We start from the raw sequence: 9,345 nt of genomic DNA, 5'->3' as shown, positions 1-9,345 counted from the left end.
TTCCTGTCTGTTTGTCCCTATTTATCCCTCTCTCTCGCTCTGTAAAAAAAACAAACAAACAAAAAAACTTAACTCTTGTTTAAATGAATTAGCTGATAGTAAAACTGGTTTCATTAAATGTCCTTTTGCTTAAAGTTGTAGATCTTATTGATGGCGTTAAATGAGGACTTACTGTACAAATATTGAAAGGGAGATACTTGTGCCACACTTGCTATGTAGTCTCTTACAACTGGGAGCAAAAGAGTACAGATCAATTTCTAAAGGACAAAATTTTTAGACTCCAAGAGTCTGGATGGAAGTCTGGCAGAGGTACTACATCCACTAGGCTTTCTACTGATTTGTCATCCTCTTAGTCTCTGCCCACTCGCACCATGATACTTTCCAATGACAGGCACTCTCCCTTGTGCACTGTTACATTATTATATCCACCTTGAAGAATCCAGATCCAAACAGAAATCGAAATTCTACTAGGTGTATATATGTAATGTTCAGAAGCGGATTTAATGGTGGGTGCACCGGGCTTGCTCCCTGAGACCCAACTTCTGAAGGGCCCCGCAAAATCCTAACTTTATACTTTTTTCTAATGTAAGGGGCCCAATATTTTCTTCTGCGGCCGGGGCCTCAGCTGACCTTAATCCACCTCTAGTAATGTGCTACAATAGAACAGATGGATTAAGATATAAGTTAGAGATGATATTTGGATACAAGCTTTGAATCTGTATAAAATATTAAATACTCATATTTCCATAAGGTAAAGCTGAAGGGGAGAGAGATGGCTTCAGCGTATCAGATATATATGTAGGTGCTCCAAACATGAGAAGAAAAAAAATACAAAACAATCAAAAAAAACAAAAAAGGTTTCCTTACTCATTTTTGTGAGCTGATTAGGTAAGAATAGTGAGAGTTGCGTAAAAGTTATGGAGCACCAGCCAGGGAGCCCCAGGCAGCCTGCCAGTCAAGGTTTCGGGAAACGTGCCATATAAATTAAAATGCTGTTTCATCTCTGAGCACCTGCCATACTTCTGCTTTTATACGACATGTGCTGCAAGACTAAAGTAGGGAAATCCCAATGATCAGAGGCAGGTTTAACGGCGGGCTCACCAGGCATGCACCCTGGGCCCGACTTCTGAAGGGCCCTGCAAAACCCCAACTTTACACTTTTTCTAATGACACCAAGTTTGGTTTTATATGTGCCATTTTAACATGAATCGTACATATTTTTTATTTATTTTAAAATATGGTGAACATGTATTTTCATTTTTCCTCTCTCTCTCTTTTTCTTTTCTTACAGTGACAGAGAGAGAGTCAGAGAGAGGGACAGATAGAGACAGACAGGAACAGAGAGAGATGAGAAGCATCAATCATCAGTTTTTCATTGCAACATCTTAGCTGCTCATTGATTGATTTCTCATATGTGCCTTGACCATGGGCCTTCAGCAGACTGAGTAACCCCTTGCTCAAGCCAGACACCTTGGGTCCAAGCTGGTGAGCTTTGCTCAAACCAGATGAGCCCGCGCTCAAGCTGGTGACCTCGGGGTCTCGAACCTGGGTCCTCCTCATCCCAGTCCAATGCTCTATCCACTGTGCCACCGCCCGGTCAGGCTCCTCTCTCTTTTTTTAAGGGGCCCAATATTTTCTTCTGTGTCAGGGCCTCAACCAACCTGAATCCACCTCTGCCAATGTCAGTGGTCAGGAAGTTACCAATATGTGATAGTTTTGAGAAAGTGAACTGTTTCTACTGCTATTCCTAGATATAATAGAATAGGGAAAGGGAGAGGTAACAGAATTTCCTGGGTGAAAAAGATACTCTCTACTTATATCCAGGACAAGTCTAGGAAGATGCCTCACTGATATCATGAGCAAAAGGACCCGTGAGTACAAAGGAAGTTCATTGTTAGACGTGACCCTAGAACTGGCTGTCTGCCAGAATCGGCAAAGTGGAGAAAAAGTGTGGTCAGTAAAATAGGGAAAAGACAGAGAGGTCTGGGAGGAAGAGGAAAATAGCAATTGCGATTACCAGAGGGAAAGAAGGTGGAGGGGTAGCAAAGGATAGGGGGCCAGACCTGTGAAGGCTCAGTGTGTAAAGTGTTGACATGGAATGCTGAAGTCGCCGTTTTGAAATCTTGGACTCACCGGGTCAAGGCACATGTGAGAAGCAACTACTGCAAGTTGGTACTTCCCACTTTCCAAACCCCCCTTTCTCCCTCTCTCTCTCTCTCTCTCTCTCTCTCTCTCTCTCTCTCTCTCTCTCTTCTCTCTCTAAAAATCAATAAATTAAATGTTTCAATAAATAAGTGAATATTTTTTAAAAAGAAAAAAGTGTAGGGGGGATTATTACTGATGGAGAGAGACCTGACTGGGGGGGTGTTGGTGAACACAGAATACAGTGAGCAGATGAGGTATTGGAGAACTCAATCCTACGTAATTTTATTAACTAATGTCACCCCAATAAATTCAGTAAAAAAATTTTTTTTAATTTTTTTATTTTTCTGAAGCTGGAGACGGGGAGAGACAGTCAGACAGACTCTCGCATTCGCCCGACTGGGATCCACCCGGCACGCCCACCAGGGGCGACGCTCTGCCCCTCCTGGGGGTCGCTCTGCCGCGACCAGAGCCATTCTAGCGCCTGGGGCAGCGGCCAAGGAGCCATCCCCAGCACCTGGGCCATCTTTGCTCCAATGGAGCCTTGGTTGCGGGAGGGGAAGAGAGAGACAGAGAGGAAGGGGGGGGGGGGTGGAGAAGCAAATGGGCGCTTCTCCTATGTGCCCTGGCCGGGAATCGAACCCGGGTCCCCTGCACGCCAGGCCGATGCTCTACCGCTGAGCCAACCGGCCAGGGCCAGTAAAAAAAATTTTAAACGCAAAAGAAAAACAGTAGCTACAGAAGACTGATCATTTGTTCCACTACTGACTTGGAGAGGAAAGTGAGATACCGTATTGAGCAGCCATATTCTATGAAACGTGTGGCTTTGGGAAATGTTTTAACTAGTCAGTTGAGCTTTTTGAAGCTCAATTTCTCATGAGAAAAAAAGGAGATTCCCTTACCTTACCCAAATAGTACTCTTTTAAGAATCACTTACGGTCTTCTGTGAAAGCACTGCCCTGACAAATGCAAGGTGCTTTTGTTCTTTTTGGAATCCGTGAACTTGTACTCCCAATTATTTCTGTAACTACAGAGGAGAGAAGTAAATCATTCTGATGTAGCTCTTCCCTCCTCCCCACACTCTCCACATGTCCACACACACGTATACATAACTATGCTTGGAGGGCGGGGGGAGTAGTCAATAGACCCACAAACCACAAACATTGCAGAGGCACGTGGCGCACAGGTTTGGCTCTGGTACCTTCTATCCACATGCTATCTTTTACTTTTTATGTTGTGTTCATATGACCCAGCAGTCTAAAGGTGACTGGGAAGTAATTGGAGGTTTGGGGTCATTTACCTGGAAAGCACGGAAACAAGAGTGGTCCAAGAGAGAAAAATGAGGACATGGAAGGATAATCCTTGGAGAAAAAAAGTATTTTCACAACAATATAAGCAAGATTACATTTGGACCTTTGCTCCCATCCTCGGCACCCCATTTTCCCTTTCCTAACATCTCGTATACCCCTGACATCAGGGCAAGAGGAGCTCCTGGAAACTGTGTCTGGAGACTTTGCACTTGTGGGAAGTTTGGTTGTTTACATTCTGGTTGACATCCTCTGAGGCAGACCAGAAATATCAACAATTGGAAAACAATTGGAAATGTATTAGAAATGAAATCATTTCCTTTGAAAGAAATGCTTCTCTTATAAAGTTTTCTCCATCGGTAGGATGCGACACATTCTCCTAAAGAAGTTGGATCAATAACACATTATAATTACAGCATCTGAGTTGTGTAAGTAGCTTTTCTTATTCTACCCTGAAGACCAGCTATTATATTAATAGGTTTAAAATGAAGTTTTGAATTTTGTTGAGTACTAAGACTGTAAATGCTGCACAAAATTAACTAATATTCTTTTTAGAAAAACCTAGTACAGTTCCACAGATGAGCTATCCCTAGGTCCTCAGCAAGATGTCTATTTAAGATAATGTCTATTTAAGATATTTTCTATCAATGAAATTATAAAATTTTTTTTAATTTTTTTTTTGTTTTGTTTTTTTGTTTTGTTTTTTGTATTTTTCTGAAGCTGGAAACGGGGAGAGACAGTCAGACAGACTCCCGCATGCGCCCGACCGTGATCCACCGGCACGCCCACCAGGGGCGATGCTCTGCCCACCAGGGGGCGATGCTCTGCCCCTCCGGGGCGTCGCTCTGCCTCGACCAGAGCCACTCCAGGGCCTGGGGCAGAGGCCAAGGAGCCATCCCCAGCGCCCGGGCCATCTTTGCTCCAATGGAGCCTTGGCTGCGGGAGGGGAAGAGAGAGACAGAGAGGAAGGAGGGGGGGTGTGGAGAAGCAAATGGGCGCTTCTCCTGTGTGCCCTGGCCGGGAATCGAACCCGGGTCCCCCGCACGCCAGGCCGACGCTCTACCACTGAGCCAACCAGCCAGGGCCTGAAATTATAAATTGATTTAATAATTATTGGTCTCAGTTCCTCTTGAGGATAGTTACAACTCTGAAGATATTTTTTAAAACTTTATCTTTCTAAAAATACTATCATTTTCTATTTTGGATATAATTCTAACACTAGCCACCATGTTTCAGAAAGAGAATTTTTTAGAAGCATTTAGATACATGTAACTATATACATGTTTTTCATTAATATAACCCTAACTGTTTATCATAGGTAGAGATTCATGGGCAAAAACAAATGAATAAAAAACTCTCTTAGAAAATCCACTTCGCATTTCAGTTGGTGACTATATCCATCGTGGGAAACTAAGTGCAGAGATGGAAAGAGGAGATGGTTAACAAGGCAGGTTCTGACAATAACCGGAGAATCCCAATCAAACAGACACCACTATGAATTGATAACTGAGGTTAAACTGTTGCATATGGAGTACTTCATTTGGGAGTCTGAAGAGGGATTTGGATAGACTCACTTCTATGAGACCAAGCTCTTCGGAGGTGAAAATGGAAACTAACCAACCCACATGATTTTGGTTCCTCAAACCTATTCTGGGGGGATAATTTATCTGGTATTGACCAAATTAATTTGCTAAATAATGGTTGTTTCATTTTTTCAACTGTACCCCACAGTGACTGCTGGAGATTATCTGTTTTTCAGCCACCAGTATTTTTAGATAATGGGCACCAATACCTTATAGCATGCAACCAATTGAATTGATTTGACATCCCATATAAATTATTTCTGCCCTTCCAACATTTGAGCACCTGGTGTATGTAGGCACTATGGGAGGCCCTGGGGAGACTGTCATACTCCAAATAAGTGAGAGAGAAACTATTAGGAGGAAGTGAAAGAAGAAAAAGGGAGGGAGGAACATATTTACAATATTTTATATTTTTAGAATTGCCAAAAAATACAGGATGTCCATTTAAAATTAAATTTCAGCCTAATCTGTGGTGGAATGCTGAGGTCACCAGTTGAAAGCCCTGGGCTTACCTGGTCAAGGCACATACGAGAAGCAACTAAGAGTTTCTTCCCACTTCTCCCGGCTTTCTCTCTCTCTCTCTCTCTCTCTCTCTCTCTCTCTCTCTCTAAAAATCAAGAAAGAAAGAAAGAAAGAAAGAAAGAAAGAAAGAAAGAAAGAAAGAAAGAAAGAAAGAAAGAAAGAAAGAAAGAAAGAAAGAAAGAGAGGGGGAAGGGAGGGAGGGAGGGAGGGAAGAAGGAAGGAAGAAAGGAAGGAAGGAAGAAAGGAAGGAAGAAAGAAAGAAAGGGAACGTTACACACCTATTTGAATCTCAGATTTTTTTGGCTGTAAAATGTGACTAGTAACTGTGACAATTACATATGGTACTGCATATGAAAGCTCCTACCAAAAGGCTTAACATATAGTAAATTTGATGAATGTTGATTATCCTCCATTACTGCCAGTCCTACACTCTTTCCCTCCTTCCCATTATATGGTGAAAACAAGACACAGTCCAGGAGACAAGACAGAACCAGCACTTCAGCAGAGCCGATTATATTATGAAACAGCAGAACTCACTCTTAGAGAACAACCATCTCCAAAGTGGTGCACCAACTTTATAAATTCTAAAATGGTGAAAACTTCCTTCCTTGAAGTATGACAGGAGAAACTATCCCTTCTAGAACAGGTTATGGGACTTTTCAGGTTCTTATGACTAAACTTTTTCTCTCTCTTAAGGAAACATCATTTAGTGTATTTGTGACCAGAGGGCTTGCCAGTAGAGAGCGGTTGGTTGCTCAGTGCCAGGTTACTCACTCTACCAGGAGGCGGCTGAAGGGGCAGCTCAGACTCCTCATACCAGAAGCCTTTCCAAAACCTGAGGCATCGATAACCAAGACTAAGAAACAACTGACTGCATATCAGGCACTGTTTTAAAACTTTTGTTTATATTAGCTGTTAATCGTTTTACATTTGAAAAATTAAGACTCAGAGAGATTAAATAACTTATATAAGATTATACAGAGACAGAATGTAAATCCAGGCAGTGTGACTTCATGTGCATGCTCTTAACTTCCGAATTCTGCTGCCCGTGCTCCTGTGACCATTCTGTAAATGTGCTGTGAGGTGAGCCGCATGTTCAGATGAAAAAGTAAAATACACTTCTCAAGCAAAGGACTTTATAATCTAATAGAAAAATAAACACACACTAGTAACAGACAGCAAACTATGAAGTAGTTGGATGTCTCTCTCTCTCTCTCTCTCTCTCTCTCCTCTCTCTAAAAATCAATAAATAAAATCACACAGACAACACCATAGGTCCAGGCATGATTAAATCCTAAAGTGAGTGGTTTGGACAGCAAAAGTGATAGGAATTCAGAAGTGAGGAAGGACTTCATGGAGGAGGCTGAACTTCAAAGAATAATGTACTGTATTGTGCCTAACTAACATCTCTAAAATAACTTTCTTCTCATGGTTTGGCTTTCTTAACTATTAATGGAATTTATTGAACCATTGATTTAACAACCAAGATGAGCATCATTGCTGGAATGTTCAATTAGCTGTAATGAAGCCTGGTTCCTTCATCCAAACTATTCATTTCCATTCTTCTCCAAGATCCTGGCACATTTTCTTTGTATAGGTTGTGTTTTCTATTGTTTGATTTTTAAATAAGTCTTAGCCAAGGCTTTTCTTGGCTAACAATCAATACCATCCTTCCAATAACTTTAAAGATCTATAAACCCAGAAAAACCTTGGCAGTCTCAGTATTCGATGGCAAGGACCTCTGTGTCATGGTTTTGTTTGTTTATTATATATATATAATGTGTGTGTATATATATATGTGTGTGTATTATATATGTGTGTGTGCATATTGTTAGAAGCAAAATTTGAAATCCAATTTGTACTTCATTAAAGAATTAAAGGATTTCTACATACCAGTGCCTACTTACCTTTGCCATATTCAAATGACAATTGCTTAGCTGCCATCTTGTGGTAAACAACACACACTGTAAAAAAAAAAAAAAAAAGATTCAACATTTTATGGTAAGAATCGAGATTTCCATTTTAATTTCCTCTTAATGGATGGTTCTCATCCCTTTCATCCGCTCTTACAGTAAACACTTTTTTCTTATGAGACAAACTATGAAGTAGTTGGATATAACCACACACACACATATGCACACACAGTATGTTTTAAAATCTCAGCACTGTAGATTTCATTCTAAAAGACTACCAATCAGAGACAGTAAAATAAAATATATCTTCACATTTTATTTTGTGAGCTCACACACTGTTCCTAAGGTTTGATTCAATTTTTCAGCCTTATTTATATGTGTTGAGAGCAGCTTGGTTCCACCTCTCACATACTCTGATTGGCCTTGAATATGCTCACTTATTACAACTTATAAGTTAAGACTTACATATTCAGGCCTTAGATATATAAATCTGGTTAGAGAATGTATGAAGGAGAATTTCTTTCAGAATCAAGTTTGTTTCGCAACCACAGTAGGCAATACGCATTAGTGATTAGCTGTACTGTGGGTACTTTCCATTTTACTAGCTATTTGACCTTGGGGAAGTCATCTAACATTTTTATGCCTTAGCATCTGCAAATTTAAAGTGAAGATTACAATAGGATCTATCTCATAGAATTATTGAGAGGGTTAAATAAGTTAACATGTCCTTTGAAAAGTGCCAAAGAGTAAGTATTCAAAAATATATGAGCTAATATGACTTATTTATTATTTATTGTTTTACATTGTATATAGTTAAACATTATTATTGTTTATGCTTTTCTTTATCTCTAATGCCAGGTCACTGTGCTGATGTCTGACTGTCAATGTTCAATCATCTTCCTCTTTTAATTGGTTTAGCAAGTATTTACTGTCCTTTATATGTGTCACACATAACTCTAGGTACTGAACCTATGAGAATGAAAAAGACAGGCAATGTCTTAGCTCTCGTGCAGCTCCCAACTGAAAAAGTATTGGATGAGCCTGACCAGGTGGTGGCACAGTTGATGGAGCATCAAACTGGGACACAGAGGTTAAAACCCCAAGGTCACTGGCTTGAGCACGGGCTCCTCTGGTTTGAGCAAGGCTCACCAGCTTTTGCCCAAGGTCACTGTCTTGAGCAAGGGGTCACTTGGTGTACTGTAGCCCCCCTGGTCAAGGCACATATGAGAAAGCAATCAATGAACAACTAAAATGCCGCAAGGAAGAATTGATGCTTCTCATCTCTCTCTTTTCCTGTCTGTCTGTCCCTATCTGTCCCTCTCTCTGTCTCTGTCACACACACACATACAAACACACACACACACACACACAAAGGTATTGGATTATAAACAGATAAATTCATGAACAGCATAATTTCAGAAATAGGACAGGATGATGTAATAAAAAGTAAGGGAAACATAAAAGCCAAAGACTCAAAAGCGAGAGTCTAAATCAGGGGTCTCAAACTCAACTCAGCATGTGGGCCGCAGAGCAAGATCACAGCCGTTTGGTGGGCAGCACTAGGTCTACAAAAGGCAACTGTTACGCAACACTTTTCTCACTGCAGTTGAAAACAAAAAAAAAATCAGTACAACGAGCACAATCGTACATGCAGTTTACTCAGTGTCACAAAACGACCAGAAACTGTAGTTCGCATCACAACTGCTGTTAACTAAGCTAATATCAAGCTAGGATGCTAGAGAAATGAAAAATACAAGTAGGCCCCTAGGCTTACTTAATTTTATCCAAAATATTTTGAACTTCGTGGATTAGTCTGTGGGCTGCACAAAATTGTTCGGCGGGCCGCATGCGGCCCGTGGGCCGCGAGTTTGAGACCCC

This window comes from Saccopteryx leptura, chromosome X, assembly GCF_036850995.1.
Source record: "Saccopteryx leptura isolate mSacLep1 chromosome X, mSacLep1_pri_phased_curated, whole genome shotgun sequence".
NCBI classification, from domain to species: Eukaryota; Metazoa; Chordata; class Mammalia; order Chiroptera; family Emballonuridae; genus Saccopteryx; species Saccopteryx leptura.
Note: the sequence above shows the minus strand (reverse complement) of the source record.